General features: G+C 39.4%; 1 protein-coding gene across 4 annotated transcripts in view; it reads left to right on the top strand.

The window, feature by feature from the left end:
* The window catches only part of FBXW11 (F-box and WD repeat domain containing 11), a 74,600-nt gene that overhangs the window by 17,500 nt on the left and 36,908 nt on the right, over positions 1–20,192 (top strand). The gene's annotated exons all lie outside the window — the stretch shown is intronic.

Below are 20,192 nucleotides of genomic sequence, written 5' to 3'. Positions count from 1 at the left end.
TTAATTGCAATGAACTGACTAGCCTGTAATATTTATGTGATTTAATTTAGAAAGGATAAACTTTTTATTTTCTGCTAAGCATCATTCTGATTATAGCCTTACATTACAGTTGTTGCGCATGTTTGAATGCAGAATAGTTAGCATGGAGTCCTGGAGCTCTTTGGGTTACTCTGCCAACTTAGCCTCTTAACTGTTAAAAATGGAAGAACAAGGGATGGGGGGCTTACTCTGCATAGAAGAGCACTAAATGTCAAGTTCTCTCTTGTTTTTCTTTTAGTAAGCTGTTGAAGCTGAGCCTGCGTAATTTATACAGGGGGGAATTGCTGCTGTTTCTTCACTGGTTTGGGAGGGACTTATAACGTTAAAAAAGGAGATTTTGATACCGGTTAACAATTTTGAACTCCCAGGACATTCAGTTTGGAAGGAAAATGCAGAACGTGTTGTAACTGTGTGGCACTTCCTAAGGTGTTTCTGCATGTAACAATTTTAGTACAACAAAACTATTATTTAATATTAGTGTCTTTTATAATACAATAGCATTATTTAGTGGTTCAGTCTTTCACGTGTGCAAACTGAATACTTAAACTGATTTTCTGAATGAAAACTTAAACAAATTGAGTTTTGTTTGCTGTCAGTCCGTTTGGGTTCAGACGCTCAGAAAACATGAATGTCTTGCCTTAAGAAGGCTCTTGCCTGCAAAATGTGGCCACTTGAGTTCCAGCAAATTTTGAGTTTCAGAATTAAAAATTTCTTCAAAATTTCTGTTCACATACAAACATGTTATTCTGTTTGAATGCTTTGTGTTTCCAATTTTGAAATACTATTCAATGGGGAAAAGAACCCATGACCAAGATAAATGTATAGATGGATAATACAGTTTTATAGAAATTGGCGCTGCCTCATGGCCAAATAATGGTTATAGTAGATGCTTATAGTCGTGACAGGGCAAAGTCACGGAGGTTTGGTGTCTGCCTTGGGAATATTTACAAGCTACTTCTAGTATAAGATCTTCCTGCTCTCTTTCCCTGATCCTCAGCATTCGCCCCCTCACTGGAAAAGGAAAATAAAACTTTTTTCAGTGGGAATTCTGAATTTTTTTTTTTCTTCTGGGACTTAACTTGTGAGTGTCCAAAGACCATCTCTGAATGTTTCAGCAAGGTATCATAGTTGCTTTAAAGATGGACAGTGATGTTGGGACTAGGTTGGATAGAGTCTTGTGGGATGGGCCAGTAATCATTTCAAGGCTTATTAATGAACCCTGTGAGGGATGTGAATTTCAAGTGTGCTGTTATGAGGCTGTTCTTCAGTGCAGATCTAGGGCTGCAGTCCGTACTTTATTGCTTAATTTTTTTTTACCTTCTCTACCCAACTTTTGAATTTGTGACTTATGTCTAACTGTATTTAACAGTCTGAGAACTATTTCAGGATAGGAGCAGTTTTTCTGTTAATAACTGTCTTTTAAGTGGTAGATGTAGATCTTGATTTCATGGCCTGCCAGCCTTGGGGAGGGCTAGCTGCTGGAGCCACACACAGGGAATTTCAGGCTGTGGGGCTCCATAACAAGCTCAGGTTCCCTACTGCAAGCAAGGCATGCATTTCTGCAAATACCTGGTTTGGGAATTGCAGGGACTCCTTGATGATGAATCTGAGAACTTTGACTGCCCCAAGTTTCTTAAAATGAGCTCTTCGGAAAATTCTCATCAGTTAGCACATCACAGCAAATCAAGTGGTTCTTTCCCCAACTGAACTTCCTATTGAAACAATATTTCGAAGAGAAAAATCTATGTATTCTATTGAAATAATAAAGCCTTTTGTTATGAACACTGTTTTTTCTTTCTGTTACAGTATCTGTCAGTAGGTGCATAGTAGTTTAACTGTAAATGGAACAAGTGAAAGCTCAGACCAGGCTGCATGGTAGGTTAATCGATGCAGAGTGCGTTGCATTGCAGAATTCTGTTGATAATATTGATTACAGCATAAAATACAAAGCAGCGTGTTCATGAATCTTCTGCTTTATACACAAGATTTTTGGAAACCTGTTACCACACAGATGTGGTGTCATGTATAATTAAAAACCATAGCTAATGTAGCTGTGATGTCAGGATGCGTCACTTTGAGAGATTTCTCAACCCTACGTTGTTTTCAGGAATTGTTACAGATCTGCCAGCTTTCACAAAGACTGCATTTGAAGTACTAGTTAGTTTGTGTAGGCTTTTTGCTCCCTGTACCTGTAGGAATTTTAACAATCCCAGAACATTTTAACTATATAATAATAACAGGTAACAGGGTTAACAAATTTTAGTAATAAAGTAGATCACTGCAAGGGCAACCGTGGTGGTCAGGCTGGTGGGATTGCTCTGAAGCTGTGGGGAGCTCAGTGTGTGGAAAGTAACAATCCAGGCAGTTGTACTCCAGGAGTGACTGAGAAGAGATTTCACCAGGGTGTTTGGCCCCTCTGTGTTGCAGGGCTGCTTGTGCTTTTCTGCTGGCTGCCGCCCTCCTGGTAGGTTGTTTAGAGAATAAGAGGTTTAACTGTCCTAAGCAGATACCTGTGGGGGGGTGCTGCTTGATGAGGTGTGGAGAGCACCTTGTTCATTTAAATTTTGCTCCAAAATAAAGGTGCTTTTGGTGTGGGTTTTTTTTTTTTTAAGTGGTTATTGTAGAACTGCAACCAGGTGTAAGAGGTTTTGAATCTTTTAGAAGCATCTGTGGGAGGGTGTTGGTTTTTTTTGGGGGGTGGTGTTTTTTTTTTTTAATTATTATTTAAAATAAGTAAGGTTCTCCTTTCAGGCTAGTGACTCAGTGATGCCCAAAGGGGAACTTGGAAGTGAAAGTGGCACCAGCTGCCTTTCCCATTTTTTATTTTTGGTACCATGACTTGCCCTTCATTGTTTCCTGAGCTGTAAGCCCCTGTGTAAAAACAGGTGGGGCATTTACACCAGAAGGTCTTTGTTTTTAGCACACATTCGATTAGTGTAATGATGATTAATAGGATGTTTAAGAAAGGATGTTTAAGGGAAATATAGAAGCCCTGTGGTGATTCACAGAAGTTATCTGGCAGTTATCTGTTATCTGTGCGTGTTGTATGTGACCAGAAAGAGGGGGAAAAAACTCTAGTCTTAAATTTGGAGCCTTGTAGAATTTCTTCAGAAAGCTCTTAGTCTTGGTACTTCATCAAACATTTAGGCTTCGAGAGTAATCTACCATCAGTCTAAAAGAAGAAAGCAGAGGTTAGGTTTACTCTTGCCTTTCCATAATGCTATTAGCAATCAGAAAACCTGACTAGGCTTTTTTAAAATCAAGCTGTAACATTTAAGCAAATATCCTCTGGTGCCAGTGGATTGGAGGTAGTGTTCCAATTCTCCAAAACCAGTCTGTGCTTTTTCTCACACAGTAAAATGTTGTCATAGTTCCTGTAGTTTACTGGAGAAGTTTTTACTTTCTGCATTCTGTGAGCTGTTAGCAAATGGAGAAGAGAAATTATTAAAAAATATTTGTTCCCATTTGTGGTACTTGATGTTTGCTATCATCTATTCTGATTTTCAGTGTAATTAATATTATTTGGAAATAAAGTCCTTGACACTTATCACTTGTTATTATTGTACTGAAAAGCATAAGTTAAATGCCAGTTCATAGTACTTGAAACTACTACAGGTTGAGACCTTTTTTACCTACTTATCTTCAATAATGCTTTTGTACCAAAGAGTTTACCATTATGAACACACTTGGATTCAGATAGCTACTGTTTTTCATCCTCTTTGATATGGATTTGACTGCAAAATTAAAAGCATACTGGTCTCTTATTTAGGTGTTTAGAGAAACTGGTTCTATAATTAGTTGTGTAATCTAACCATATGGATACATCACCTTCCATAGCTTCATCCTCGTGAAGCATTGCAGTGGTTTCAAATGTATTTTGTCATACTGATTTGAGAGATGGCTCCAACAGTGCTGTCACACAAGGAGAAATGTCCAGTGTTCTCAGTTCTGTAATTAAACATCCCCAGTGTGAATTGAAGGCTAATCATTAAGCAACAGAAGATAAGTGCTCAAACATTGCTTTGAATGATTGCATAATGTAGGGTGTGATGAAATAACACTTGGGGAATAAATTATTAGATCAATGTAATGAAATTAAGCTAGTAACCAAATATTACTTGACTAACTTTCTTCCCTCTATTCAGTCACACTTTTCCTTGACGTTTTTTTCTAAAGAGATAGTTTTATCCCTCTTTAAAATTCTGCTTAGTTTTTTCTTGCTTATTTAGACCTCCCCAATATGTCGTGGGATTTCTCCTACATCTTCCCATTTACTTGTCCTTAAAATTTTCAGCTTAATTGTATGTTGCTCTTAAATGTTTGTCCTGCTCTTCCTTTTATGTTCACACGTAGGGTATGTAGCTTGGAAGCTTAACAGAGCGCTGGTTTGCTGGAGGAACAATGAACTTCTCACTTACAGAGCTTCCAGCGTGAGAAGCAGAGGCCAGATCTTACAATTCATGCAGTGGCTTTCTCAGTTGAAGCTACGCTGCCTCCTCCTAGCCCGTTTGCTCAGCGGTCTGTAGGCTTGTGATAGCGCACTTCACTTTGCCTGCCCTTTATTCTTGACTTCTGCCCGGTGGGATGCCCAGCTCTATAGGTTTTCCTTGATCTGCATTTTCATTCTTACACCACATGTCCCGGTGATGGACAAGCAGCAGGAAGGTGACATTGACTTAGTTCCTGCCAGTATCATTCCTGCTTGTAGATTAAGACAGGAGTGTATTGATTTACTCTCCATAACTGGAAGCTATCTTCACAAAAACGTGGTCTTTAAAAGCCTTTTGCATTGGCTAATTCATAATTTATTACCATTCAGAAGAACTTATTATTTGCCAGTGGCAAGTGGAGTTCTAGAGCATTAAGTTTTTAATATTTATTTCTTACAATAGCATTCCCTGCAAAGGAAATGATTTGTTAGTGGTAAGGAATCTCAGTGCTATCACATCTGGGCTGAGGCACAGAGAAGGAAGTTTATCTTTCTATTTATTGATAAGATATAATTTAGCATTAACTTTCTTAAGCTTCTATTTGTTATTCTTTACTAACTTTGAGCTTCTGTTGGTTGATATTTCTATTTGCATACCAGAAGGAAGTACAACAATGGAAACTATAGTTGGAAAAATTTGTATTTGAAAACTAAGAATTCTGATTCATTGACATGAAAACTTCATCATCCTTTTTTCACAGTACAGATTCTGTATTAAAATGACAATGAGCGCAGTAGATGCATTCTGCTAAAACCTTTTCTTATGGTGCATGAAATCACAAGTCGGGAAATGATGAATAGCCTGTCGCTGTGTGTAGTCTGCATCCTTTTGAAAATGTTATTCTTCTATGCAGCTGTTAAAATGAGTTGTCATAGCCAGACAACTGCTTTGCTTCTTCTGTTAGGTTTGAAGTAATTTACAAATACTTCGTTGACATGTTGTCTGGTTTTTTGCCTCAAAACAGTGGCGCTGTTACCATTTCTTTTTGGAAGCAGTCCAACAGGTCCATTAAAAAGAAATGGATATTTGATTCCTTTTCTTTAAGGGAACAGAATGTTCTCTCAAAGACCTGAAATATTTGTGCTTGTCCCTCTGTTTTAAACAGACTTCTTTCTAAGACAGCTTTAAAGCTGAGCATAGTATTGTAGAAGCAATGAAAGAGATCCATGCAGTAGGCCTGTTGCCTTTTTGTGCAGTGAGATGCCCTGAATTACCTAATCTCTAGATCTGATGCGAAACTGTCCAGTTTTTCCTCCGTTAATCGGTAGCAGTGCTTCCAGTGTTGTTGCTTCTTCTGGCCAAAGCTGGAGTCTCCTCTCATAATTAATGAAGTTTGGATTTTGTTTTCATAATATCTTTTTTTTTCCCGGTTCTTAGCATGTGTGTGTGGCAGACTGCGGACTGATGTGACAGCTGGATTTGGTGTTAGTTGCATATATTGCAAATATTTTGCAAAGAGTAACATTGCATTTTACCTTTCTTGGTGCTCCAGTGCTCAGCCATCCTGGTCACCTTCAGCAGATCACACTCCAGTATCCCACTGCAGTTCTTGTACTGGGGGGCCCGAAGCTGGGCTCGCTGCTCTGGCTGTGGGCTCCTGAGCACCCAGTACGGCTCTGCCTGTGGCTTGGGGTGCTGCTTCCTGATGGTGTGCCCATGGCTTTTTGCTAGGGCTAGACATCAGTAGGAGAAGTAAATATAATATGGAGGGATTGGTTTTTTTCTAAGCATGATTTATTATCTGAAGGAAAGTGTTATGATAAGCACTTTTTTCAGTCATCCATTGTATATCTGTGTGCTTTCGTTTTTATGACTTTAATTATTAACTAAGCCTGTTCTTTCTCAGGGGCACGAAGAGAGACCTTTTCTTTATGGTCAATTCATATTGTTTATTTTTAAGTAGAAGAGAGTGATTACTTACTAGATTACTTCAGATGTTCAGCCAGTGAGCTAGTATTGAGCTGCGAACCAGAGCTCTTCCTCTTCAGTTTCCTTAGCTGAGGAGCAGAAGCATGTTCCCTGATGTCAGAAAACTAGCAAATGGGGTAAATACCTGTAAGTTTCGGTTCCTAATTTTCCCCAGACACGATGTACATCAGTCATTTGTAGCTGCCTATGACTTCTGCCGAGCAAGTCCGTCTGTATTCCTTCTGGTCTGTGGTAAGCACGCAGCACGTGGCAGCTGCGGGCCGGGAGGTGCACGCAGGCTGTGAAACCGCTGCACACGTTGGGGTCACTGCAGTGGCCTCTCTGGGCTGGGGCTGTGTGAGTGCTGCCAGCGCTAACTTTCCTGCTTGTGGATAGAGGGGTTTGCTAGTAGAAACAGCTTTGTATATATGAGTGCTTTTTTTGGATTCTTGTTTTCAGCAGTTTTTAGAGAGCACTAAGGATCATACGCTTCATCCCCGGGCTGCAAGTTTGCTTGAACAGAAGCCTGAACAGAAGTGGTTCTCTTTCTAAACAGCTTTTTCGAGTTATTTCACTTGTGGCTGTTAGTTGGTGTGTGATTCTCTCACCTTTGTCTTCTCTTCAGAAGTTGTCGGTGTTCAAAAGTTAGTAATTTACTCAGTAATCTTTACGACAGAGATTAGGTGGGAGTGGTGATACGACTCTCTCTTGGATATTTTGCTAAGCTGCTGTCTGCTGTAGAAGGCACTTGTGAATGCAGAAAAAGTAATGTGAGCTTAGAGATCCAGTCCTTACTCCCCTGGGTATACTCCTAGTTATTCTGGCTTTCGCTAGTGTCTCTCTCTTGTACCATGTAGAGATCGCAATCTATTGTCTCTCAGACTGGGAAGGGTATGTCCCAAAGGATGCAAGTACATTTCTTCATGATGGACTCATTTATCAACACAAGATACTAGACCTTGCCTTAGTAAATCCACAGCCCGTTGCTTATAGCTGCAACAGATGAGCATAATTTCGAACATGGATTTCTGTTCCTCAGAAAAGCTAATACAATCACATCAAGCTTAATACATTTCGCAAGTAGTGGGCAGGAGCTGTTATTCCTGATACCTCTTATGATGTATCTGCAGGAGAGTATGTCTTTGAGTGGAGAGATGTTGTTAGCCACTGCTTTGTATTTATGTTTTCTCAACCTCTTTTGGAGAAGAGGGGGGGTTTGCTATCTGATCCTGTTATGGTGCAAAGGAATTTGCTAGGTAATGTGCCTGGCGCTCTGCCTGCCTTCTGGTAGTGCCATGCTTGTGCTGGGAGGGAGTGAAGTCTTTCTTTGGAGAGGGAAGAAAATGCAAGGCAGTCTATTCCTGGTATATTTGATATAGTCCTCTTCCTTGCAGGTGTTTGGTCTGTTTCCCATGGAAGAATTTTCCAGGAAACAGAAAAATATAATAAAATATTTCTCACTAATGTTGAAATTACATTTGCGTGGTGTCTTTACATAGCACTGTTAAACTTCTTATCAGAAACATCGCTGGCAGGAGGATTGGATCTCTTGCTTGTGGGGAATTAAGGAGCATTTTTGATACCAGTGTTAGTAGTGATTTTGCTGGTCCTAGTGGTTCCGCTGTAGGAGTCGTCATCATAAGGACATTTATTCTTTCAGTGTGAAAAGTTCCTGGGGTGCTTAGCAGGCAGGCCATTCCTAGGTTTCCGTGGGCCTCCCATATTTGCATCTGATAAGTTATGTGAGTCTTCAAGGCTGTGGCATATGAGAGTCTTCACAAATGTGGTTTGGGTTTTGTGATCCTTTGAAATGGTGGTAGAATCCAAATCAATCAGAGGAGTCGGCATCGAGGGTGGGATGGCTGTTTACAAACTCAACACCAGAACTGAGCAAATTTTACCAAATCCATCTGTCAGGTATGGAAGAGTGGTACAGCAGAGAAGGAAGGAACTATGACCAAACCCTTGTACTACTTTGCATAATATTTCTATGGCAAAGTAGTCGTATTTGCAAAGCCCCACTAGGGAAAGGCGTTACTTTGTGGCACAGGATGGCCTCCCAGTGCTTTGGACAGGTGGATTTTACATATACTTCAAAAGTTAGAGTTGACATTGTTGCCGTAGAGAAATAATACAAGTTGCCTCCATCCCAGCCTTTCCACTTACTTTGCAAGTATTGAATTCTGTTCAGTGGCATTGCATTGGTGTTTTTAGAAACTCTCAGCTGTTGAAGCCAAACTCTTCACATTTTAATTATTAAATGTTTTTTGCATTCCTCAATTCACTTGTGATTTTGATGCAATTATTAAGCTAGGCTTTAGGGATGATCCAAGCTACGCTTCTAACCTGTTGAGGTTTTTTGGCATCCATTCTACTTTTTTATATAATTTTTGAATAAACAAACTGCTAAATATTTACTATAAAGCATATGAATGCAAACATCTTTTGAATGCACACTTGAACTTTTAAAATCATAGTACTTCTGTCTGCATTTGAACATACTTGAACTAGAGAATTTATTCAAGGCATATAATACTGAAAAAATATTTACAGTAATGTTACAGGAATCCATGTACAGTTCTGTACAGTTGAGCTCAGGTTGTTGGAGCAAATGTCATCTGAAAGTCTCATGCTTATATCTGAGTACATGTTTTGGGAAAAATGATAAGAATTAGGTCAAATGCCTTTAAATTCAGTACCTGAATAGTAAAAATGCAGGATGCTTGCTGCTAAGTGATTGTCATCACTCTACAGTAGAGACTTTTATCTTGTCCTGCAGTATCTATTCAGTTCTTTTTGAGCCCAGCAAACTTCAAAGTTATCCTTCAGTGCAGTTTGTCAGAAGCAAAAGCCCTTTCAGATTCCAGATCAAGCCACAGAAACCATAGCTGGAACTTCGTATAATTCTGTCCTTTTGTTCAGAAGTAAAAGAAACATACAGCAGTTTTCCCATTGAAGTGACATCAAACCCAGCTGTCTTCAGGAAGTAAGGAGATGGTTGCTGGCATGCTGCGGTGGTCACAGCTTTGGTTTTAAATCTTCCTTGCACAATATGTTGGTTTCAGCTGTCCGCTGCCTTCTCGATCTGCTGCCCCCATGCAACAGCTTACCACCTCTCAGTTATGCTGCTACAAGATGGTGTGCTGTAACGTAAAGTAAGTCACTGATGTGATACAGAATAAAAATAATCTTCCAAAAAGAGGAACCTGGGACATTGGGCAGCTGTTCCTCCTGTTCTCAAATCCTTTTCTGTAGAGTCTTATAATGATGTACTTTTTGTGTTAATCAACTGTAGCTTGAAGTCATAGGGGGAGAAGTAGTGCTGACCTGATAGGTCAGGAGCATTTAGACATCCGTTATATAAATCATGTGAAATCTAAATTATGCAATTGCACATTCCTTTTAATACCTAGATAAAATCAGCACTCAAATGCAGAATGTCTGCCTAACCCCAGGCAAGGCTGAGTGAGTATTTGAAAAAAATTATTTGCGCATGTTTTTTTTAACATCTCTTATTACTGAAGGCTTCTTTCTTTAGCTGAGGTTAGTCTGCAGCCTTTTTTGAGATAAGGTTTTCTCCAGGTTTTTGGTTGCTTGGATATCGGCAATTACAAAAACACACTGAAATTGTGTGTAAGCAAAAGATTGTGTTTCAGGCAATTAATGAGTGATTAGGATTTCCTGAATAGTTACGATGGACTGATAACAGTTTCATGAGTTGCCAAATCTGGAATATGTTACCGTACGTCTTTGGAGAAAAAAAAAAAACCCAGACTCACAACAGCATGGGATTCTTCTTGGAGTAGCTGACTGGTTTAAGGCTTTAGTTTTGTTGAATATTTTGTTGTGGTGGCTACGTTATTCTGTATTTCTTTTGTGTGCAAATGCTTTCAATTTTGCAAAAGACAAATAATTGAGGGCTATTGCAATTTTATTATTTCAGACTCCTCAGTGTTTTTGAGTAACCTTTTGAAAACCTTTACAGAAAAAGTTTGTATAGAAACCTCTTTCAGAATATTTTAAAGTTTTGCTGATCCTTGGGGAAGAGCAAAAAAACCACAGAACGAGAATAAATTCTGATGTAGTTCTGGTGGCCAGGGAAAGCAAGAAGGGATGTAGAGAAACTAGTGCCAGAACCTGGCCTTCAAAAAATTAGGGAAAAAAATACATAAGATGTGCTTGGATGGAAGTATTAAACATGTAACTGAAGCTTGCAGCTTATTTTGGTTCTCCAGTCATCTTGTCATATTATTTAATGCAAGTGAGTTCATAGCTGTGGACCTGTAGTTGTTTAGAGTTACTTACTTTTAATTATCAAAGCACACAACTGAAGAATATGTGGTATTTGTGTTTGTTGCTCAGCCAGTTCTCTCAAGCTGGAAGTACGTCTGCTGCTTCCATTCCTTCTGTCCCATTTTATTGTTTTACTGGAGAGTTTAAGACTGCAGATCTTTTCTAGATCTTAGGGAAAGAATCAGGTAATAAGGACCAATGCATGTGTTAAGCATTAGTGGATATCAGGAAAAAAAAATAAGGCTTTGGAAAGAATGGCTTATTGATCTGGGTCTTTAACTGGCTGCAGTGTCTGTATTTCTGATGCCTATCAATGTCCTGTCTCATACAGCTTTTTAGCCACCTTTGTGTTGGGTGAGGGTTGTGCCAGTCTTCTGGCTGTCATGTCAAGGTAACTACATTTGGACAGAGCTGGTTTCGCATGGAACTAGTAGCAGAGATCTGAACCTAAATTCCCTCTGGGAATCTAGGAATAACCCTTGAATTATTTTACCTTTACACCAGGCAGCCAAGTTGCAGATGTAGTTAATCTTAACATAGGCTAATTTATTTTTGATGAATCTGAAGTCATCTAATTACTAGCTTAGTCTGAAATTTGCTTGTGAGATGTTACTTATCCTACCTTTAATCTGAAATACTTAACAGGCTTATTAATTTTGTAGGGGAGGGTGATGTGTTTTCTGCCTTATTTACACATGAACATAATGCAGAAAAAAAATGTACAACTTACAGCTTTTGTATGCAGCTTTGTACAGTGTGAAGCGTAATTTGAATTTTGCCTTGCACCTGACTCAGGGTGTCCACACACTGCAAATGCTTTTGGAAACGGTACTCCATTTGAACTACTTGGCTGGTAGGAGGTGTGTGTAAGCTGGTTCAGGACTTTGAAACATGAATGCTAATGTAGAAATAGTGTGTTGCGGGGATGCATCAGTCAGCTTGAAAAAGTCTTGGCTGCTTATGGAGTCCTTGAAATCAGCTGCTGTTGGAGTGCTTAAATTCCTCGATTAAAGTGGTTATGATGGAGGTGCTAATCTGAGCAGTCAGCAGTGAAATGCAACGTTCTAAATTGTTTTCCTTTTATAAGTCCTATAAATGAATAGATGAGTGGATCTGAAGAGGTTTCTTTGCATCTGCTCTGGCATAAAAGTTGCTATAATCTTGAGCCAGTATTTTCCCCTCAAGTTTTTATTTGGGATTTTTTTGTTTATATAGGAAATAAAAACTAAAGGGGCTCTTTACTAGGTATTGAGACAGTTTCTAAGGTAGTAAATGCTACTTAATGTTTTCGTAATAATAATAATAATAAAAGCTTGACGTCTAGTCCTCCTAACTGCGTAACAACATGTAGTTATTTAAGGTAGCTTTTGGTGTAGTTGTAGATGCACATGGTCTGAACAAATACGTAGTGTGGGGCAAGTGCCCGTGATGCAGTGGAAGCTCTGAAAACATGTTGCGTTTACTTCAGTAGTTTCAGTGACTTCACTGTATAGATCACGCGATTGGAAGTTTCCCTTGAGTTTTAAACATACAGAAAAACTGTTTTACTTTGTGATGGATTAAGATTAGAGTGCACATAGGTTCTGCCGGAATAGGTTTATTTGGAGGATCAATTAGGTGAACCATTAGTGCTATTGTCAGTGCAAAAGCAATAATAGGAATTGTAGCTGAGAACTTGAGGTAATTTCTCTTAATTAAAACAGACCAAACCAAACCCAGTACCTTGCTCCTAGTGTCTGTGTATCTTTCTACAGCCAGTTCGTCATAGCTATATTTCTGATGTAAACGTTTTACTGTTAAAATTATCATTTGCAGGCAGAAAGGGTTTGTCTTGGGGTATTCATACTCTAGAGCTGTGAAAGCTAATTCAGAAGTGTTTTAGGAAAGTGATTGCAACCATTTGCAGTGCTAGGAACGATAAGCCTGACGACTGCTTTAATATACTATTTAAGTCTTGAGATTTTTCTGCTCTGAGCAAGAATGTGGACCGCTAATCTATTGCACACATCCAGTATCTGCCAAGAAAGGCTGAGTGACCATATAGTTCAAGGCATGAACTGAGACAGCTGAAAAGCAACACTTGTAAGCTGGAGGTATAATTAAACCTCCTGTTAGGCTGGGAAAGGGCTGCAGAGTCCAGCCGGTTGGAAAATAAAGCCAGTTTTCATCTGAAGTAAAACGTGATCAGTAAGCCTCAGGTGGAGCATTGCAGTAAAACTTGCTGGTTACCCCTTAACTGCTGGCTGCTCTTCCACATCCTAAGATTTTGTTGTTGTTATTATTGATTTGGATTTTTTCAACTACCAGCATAAGCTGAACAAGTAGTCACTGTGGAAAATGTTACAGCAAGGCTTAATGTAGCCCCCAGACCTCGCCTAGCTGTATTTAAAACTGCATTTGCCATTTTTCTAGTAAGCTGATTCTGCATAAAATGGTACTTTCTCTTTTGAGGGGCAGGTGTAGAGAAAGTGATTAAATATGTATATATTTGGGACTCAACATATTTATATTCAGCAAAATAATTTGCATGATGCGCAAGTTTAGCAAGCCTTCATGGTTGGGTACTCGGAATGGTGCAGGGATGAGTCATCAAACTGCTACAATTACACAATTCGGTACTCATTGTCCTTGTAAATACAACATATTAATATAGGATGGATACAGGCAGTTTTGGATTACTGACTCTTTATTCCAGACGTTCAGAATATTAAATGAGAGTTAGGGTGTCTTTGAAATGGTTACGCAAGGAATACGTTAGACGTGATCCCGCAGTACCTGTTGAGGTAAGCCTGCCCCTGAGAAGTAATAAGCTATTATGTACTTACAAAAACCCCAAGACATGGACGACTTGAATTGGCTGAAAGATCAAAAGCATCCTCCCCATCTAATTTTAGAAACTACACCTGCTGCTGAAAACACTGGATGTCTCTTGAGATTGCAATAGTTATATTTTTTTTCTAGTGATGCCAGTTTGCTCAGTGGAAATACAGACATGCTGGAAAATAGCTGATAACTTGGACAAAAGTAGCACTTTTTTGTTTGTTTTTTACTGCAACCTACTTTTTTTTTTTAAGGTTTAATCAGTAAATTATATATATATTATTATTTTTTTAAAATTTATGAGAACCTGTATTACACTATTTCTGAAGTTCTAAAAGCCAGCAGAGTGATTTTGCTGTTACGGTTCTTACTTCATTGGCAATTATGCTTTGCAGGTTGGGGTATGAATTAAGAAATTAACTGCTCTGCCAGGCTTCAGAATGCAGTTTATGCCTATTAAAAGGATGTGTCATCACCAAAAGCTCTGTGGTGGAGTCAGAGCCCTTGCTTAGTGTTTCATGGAATTGGATCAGAAGAGTAATTCTAAACTGTTGATCATGTTTTTAAATGAAATTACGTACAAACAAGTTACGTAGTGTAGTCCTGTGTGGACACAGCCCATACTGATCTGACTTCTGAGATTAATTTCCTGTTAAGCCAGACATACTGAATATTAAAAGGTATGCAGTTACTTATTTACAGATCAGCAAATAAATTTTGTAATGAGGTTAAGGTGAAGACATACTTTAGAAACAAAGTGAAATCAGTGGTACTAATTGCCAGTCATCAAAGCATTAGTGATTAAACAAGATAACTTGTTTAGTACCTGCTTGTAGTCTTCTGAACCCATAGAAATAACTGTTCTGGAACATTTAGGTGAAGGTTCTGTTTCTCTGAGCAGTGACAGGAGCAGGAGACTGTTGGTTTTGGGGGTTTTACTGCTCTGGACAAAACTTCCTGATGGGCCCTTGAGAGGTGTCAAACTGGGTATGTGAAAGCATTGGGTATCTTTAAAAAATGTTCGTATCTACAGCTTGTGGTCAAACTACAGCATTTCTTTTTAGAGACTTGAAACACAAACGAGGTAACTGTGTGCTGGTACTGAATTTACCCCATCTTCCTGTACGCTTTTTGGTGGTTAGTCAAAGGCCAATTAAAAATGATGCCTTATTTTCAGCCTAAGGGTTTCTTTTCTAATTTTGCCTTCAGCTGTTGGATCTTGGTAGACTCTTTTAGTATTTCAAGTCTATTTTTGTTTGAACTTCCAGCAATAACTGCACTAAAATAAAACCTGGCAATTGGCAGAGTAGCTAGCTAGGTAAGAAATGGAGCATATTGAGCTTAATTTGTGCAGATCCCAAGTGCTTATATAAATCAGCTAATTTAAGCTGAAACTAGCAGTTACTAACACAGATGTCAAATATAGACAAGTCCATGGTCAGCAGAGTTAACTTTCAAGTTAGAATCATAGAATATCTCAAGTTGGAAGGGATCTGTAAGGATCATTGAGTGTGGTTCCTTGCTCGTAGGAAGCTTGTAGGACTACCTAAAACTAAATCAAGTTTAACTGGAAGAACCTTAGAGCTTTCTTTTCCGATGCTTTGTAGTGACTGTGGACAGCGGATCAAGTTTATCTACCATCAGATATTTTCAGAGTCTTTATTTGGAAAATCATTCGGCTGTGGGCTCTCTTTTCTACTTTTCTGAAGGGATTTTTTTTTTTTTTTTGCATAAAGATATCACTTGATTATCTCACTAAATTAAAAAAAAACATGTGTTTTATCTTAGTACATAATTAACGGAGAAATATTGCAAGGAACCATTTCGTACAGGCAATCTGAGTGAGGTTAAACCCATAAGCTGGAGCTGGTTGTTGCTGGTGCTGTCTTCTCTGTGGAGCCAGACGTCCGATTTGAATAACCGTCCATACCTTCTTACACAGATTCCTTTGACGTGGAATCTTTTATGTTGTTCCTCTGTATATAGCCTATGGCTATGCTTCTGAAGAAATTTTTTTGAAGTGATGAGTCTTTGCAGTGGTTAGGATGCTTTGTCAGTGACCACCTATTTCTGACCCGGCATTTGGAAGCACTGTAGTATTTTTTGTATTTCTTTGCAGATGTGTATATACAGATCTTGAGGGGTGTGATATGTAAGGGGTTTGGTGCATCTTGTGCAGTTTAAGTAGTGATTTTCCAACTTCATTTAGCTCTTGTGCTACAGTATATTAAGGCTCTCGGTAGTTAAAAGAAGAAAATCCTCTCATATTCCTGATCAAGTGTCAAGTTGTTGTTATTAAACGCTATTTAACAGGTTCCTGGATTGGAAAATAGTGACCATGACATCCTAAGGAGAGGCTTGCATTCATTTTGAAATGCTTTAAACCACTCGGGGTTTTTTGTCTGTACTAAAAGCAGGAAGCCATGAGGGACACATGCTCATCGCTTTCAGGATGGTAAAGGTGGTTCCCCAGCTTTTTCCTTACTGATGTGGTCCAGTCGCCACCCAGGATGGTGGATTCCTCTCCTCCTGTGGGTGAATGTGTAATTAAAACCTTCAGCAATCCTTGTGCTGGCAGAGTTGGCTTCAGAAGGCAATGTGAGTTCACAGAGCTCAAGCATTATCTGCTTGGTTTGACTTCAAGATATCCAAGTATGTGTTAATTATTTTTTTAAATTGTTTCTTCAGCTTCTCTAAGGTCAGATGTAGATGCGATTTGTTAAAGGAGATCAGTCTGTTTAGCTGAACTGCTTTGATTAGTTTTGCTTGTTTTGTAATTTTAAGTGAAATTTCCTGGTATGATTTTCAGTGAGTAGGGCATTTTGTCAAAAATCAGATTTTAAAGACATAGCTTGGTCTTTAACTCAGATCAGAATTACTGGTGTAGTCTCAAGGGTAGTGGGAAAATAGTAGTTCTTGTTTTCTATCACTTTCCCTTTCGTTTTAGCCAAAAATACAATAATTGAAGACTGCCTTTCTTTCTTTTTTTTTTTTTCAAGGTAACACAGCTACTGTCTAGTTTTGTCCATCCACAGCTACTGTCCAGTTTTGTCCATCCGTTCTTTGTATCCTGGGAGTCCATTCTTGGATAGGGAAAAGTTTCTCATCAAAGAAACTTAGCAATGTTGTCTGCCTTGCTAGGTACTACTCCTGCAACTCGTGTGTCTTGTCCCAGTTCCCAGGATTACTGCTATCACCTCTGTAATTGCTCTCTAGATACTGGCACTAAAACTGGGTTAAAGAACAAAGCTGCACCATGCAGTTTCTCTTCAGAGTCAATTAAGTGACTGAAGGCACCCCCAAGTCCTGAAGCATGGTGCAAACCCAAGCGTTACCTGCTTATAGCTAAGACAAATTTGGTAGGAATCTGGTTAGCCCGTGGAGGATAGATTTCTGCTAGAAAAGACGCAGCTTTTTTTCATATCTGTCATGAGTGAGATGAGCCTTGCAGGCTGAGTGTCATTCATCTACAGAAAAACTTAAATGCTTTTGCACCAAATGTCGTACAATCCTATATACATGGAACTATTACGCTTGAGATGCCGGTTTTAGTTGCTACCAAGTAGCTAAGGATCTTCACTGAAACAGATTCATGAAGTTTTATAATACCTACAAAATTTTTTGCCTTTGAGGATCATTCATGGTTGTTCTTTTTCATTAATTTGGAAGCTTTTCATAATCTCCAAAGGAAATGAGCTTTTTGTAATTATGCTTGTCAGTTCCTCTTTCTCCCCAAGTAACTGTTGAACCTGTTTGCCATGTTCATCTGCATCTCATAGAAATCCCAAAGACTTTGTGGTATTGTGGAGCAGAAAGACTAAAGAAGGCTTGAAGTTACTGCAGACCTAGGCAAGGAATATGAGATGCAAATCTTCAGGAAACAAGCTTTTAAAACTAAAACTACAACTTGTAGAGCAATTTGTAAATTTTACTGCCATTGCTGGTTTTACTGTTAGTGAAAATAAAAGACAGAGGCTTTTCTTGGTGTAATTTATTCAGTTGGGTTATAACAACTATAAGGCAATGGAAAACATCTCTGCTTAGACCCATTGTTACCACTTCGCTGTTGCTGCCATTCTCAGTAGGGGATGGAGAGCGCTTACTCCAGGCTGACTAATTAAGGAATGACAGCTGGTTGGAAATAATCATTCTACTCTCGCAAGAGCTGTGAGCAACTTAACAAGAATTTCTGGAAAAAATGAATTTATAAACAGGATTAATTGACCATATTTAGAGGCTGTGCTTCCACTGTGAGAAGCTGCTAGGCTCTTGTGGGGGTGAAAAATCAGCCGTGTTCTTTCAGAGCCTGTGAGCGCAGGTCGCTCGTATTGCCGGGGCTGACGGCCCTGCTAGGGTAACTGGAATGAGAGGTCACAGTTTGCAGGTCTTGATGCTGTTCAGCAGCAGAGCTGCAGGGAAATGAAGTCAAGTCCATGTTAATGCCACCAAAAAGCTACTTGGGAAACCTGCAGAGGTGGGGTGGGCAGCACGGTAGTTTTATATAGAGGGTGGGTGAGGTTAACAACAAGGTACACGTGGAGAGAAGGGACCAGCAGGACGAAGGGAAGAGTTGGACTTGGGGATGCCTATCTATCTTCTTGCACAAGAGCTGGAGGCCTTCCTGAGCAAGGACTAGTGACACCAGCTGTTAGGAATTTTGAAATTATTCTTTTGCCAAGTGCTGTGGATGTACAGGACAGATTAGAGTTGTCTAATTGCTTTTTCCAGGACAGGATCCACACCTGGCCATCTTTTAGTCTTCAGCTAGTAGGCTTAAGTGCTTTAGAGACACATTATAGCTTAGGATGTATGTAATCAGGGGAATGACCCAAAAATTGTTTAAGACAGAAATAGAGCAAATTTATTTGGAAGAGAAGATATAATAGGGAAAACAAACTATTTATTTGGGAGCAGAAGGGGAAAGAATGAAGGAAGGATTAAAATCTCAAGCTCTAAAATATGGTAAGAAAATTGGAGTGAGTTTAGGATGGGAAAAGAGGAAAACACCATAAACAAGGTGGTAGTAGATACCATTAAATTAACACAACTGCCTACTTCCTGGTTAAATGCATAAATACAGTGTTAAATTTCCAGCCTAAAAGTCAGGCTGTGTAGTCTGCCCTCATGTTCACAGCCCAGATGTTGAGAGGGTATGGAAATATCAGCAACAGTACTGCCTGTGCCAGGTCACCCATTTGTGGATCTAAGACACTGTCATCTTGGCCAGGATTGGGCTCTGATGCTCTGAAAGAAGAGGGACAAGCGGCAAGGGGTAGGAGAAGTGCAGTCCCTCCTACTTCTCCCTTGTATCAGTGGACATGCCATGGATGGAGCATGTCCCTAAAGCCTGCCACCCAGTCTTCTTTACCTAGGCAGCAACAGAGCCACGGTAGAATTGAGTAGGTGTGCACCAAAGACAAAACTTTGCTCTGTAATCTGCTTAGCGTGGAAGTTTGCTCGGTTTGGTGAAGTTTGTGTTATTGCCCGTTTTGCATTACAGTGCTGCTCTGCAAGTTTTGTTATGTATTCCTAGAATGAAAAAATGTGACATTTAGGAGACAGTTCTTATCCTACATCCCAGGGAAAGCTAGCGATGATCTCTGAAGGTACTTCCCAACCAAGGAGCAGAAGAAAACAATGGCAGAGTCCTGCCATGACCTACCGAAGGAAAGTTAGATTGGAGCTAAGTTGGTATCATGTGAGATTTCTGTGTATATGCTGACCCAAGCCATCAACGTTTGGTATTCTCAATGAGAGGTCCTGTTCCTTGCTCTTAGCTCACAGGATCGATGCATATATTTAGCCTTCAGCTGCAAAAGGGATGACATGCTCTTACTCATTTAAGGACATACTAATTGAAAACAGTTAACAACATATAATCACTATAATGAGTATTTCTACACATTCAAATTTAAAATAAAATGAAGAAAAGCCCTGCATAATTCTCTGGAGTCATGTTTGCTTTCCAGAATAATGTAACTGGTGTGGGCCAGTTGGGTACCAGTGAGTCTGTGGCTGATGTGTGCTCCTTCTTGTGGCACCGTGTGGCAGGAGAGCATCGTTCGCCCACCATGTGCACATAAGTGGTAGCGCTGGTTGTGAACAGTCTGTAGTTATGAATAACTAGAATGGCAATTGAGGAAGTATGATTTTGAAAATGTGGAATGTGTCGTTTACTTTTCCAGTGTTACTGTTCTGTGTATGTCCAGAAACACTAAAATACATCTATCTGTGGAGTAACACAAAACCTTTGCTGCCTCTGGCCATCTCCTGGGCTTGTGTTTTGTCATTGTCATGTGTGTTGTAACTAGATATACTTAAGTTCTTCCATCACCCAGTGGACATAATTTTTATAATGTAATCTTTTGTCCACGTGATACGTGTTTTTTCATACCTTACTGCAAGGCAGAAAAGGTTTCAAGGTAAACTTCAGACAAAGCAGTGTAGTCAAGTGGTGGAGGAAGGCTTGCCTGAAGTGGTAATACTGGTAATCTTAGGGGTTTTCTGGGTTTGGTGTGGTACATCCCTTACACAAGGAGGAGAGGAAGCAGTGAATGCTTTTGAGTGGAATTGTGTTTTTTGAATGGGGATGGATGTAGTTGTTAAGGAGTTAATCCATAATCTGTGACGGCAAGAGTAAAG

This window comes from Falco naumanni, chromosome 8 (genome assembly GCF_017639655.2).
Source record: "Falco naumanni isolate bFalNau1 chromosome 8, bFalNau1.pat, whole genome shotgun sequence".
Classification (NCBI taxonomy): Eukaryota; Metazoa; Chordata; class Aves; order Falconiformes; family Falconidae; genus Falco; species Falco naumanni.
The sequence above is the reverse complement of the archived record's forward strand: the minus strand, read 5'-3'. Positions and strand labels throughout refer to the sequence as shown.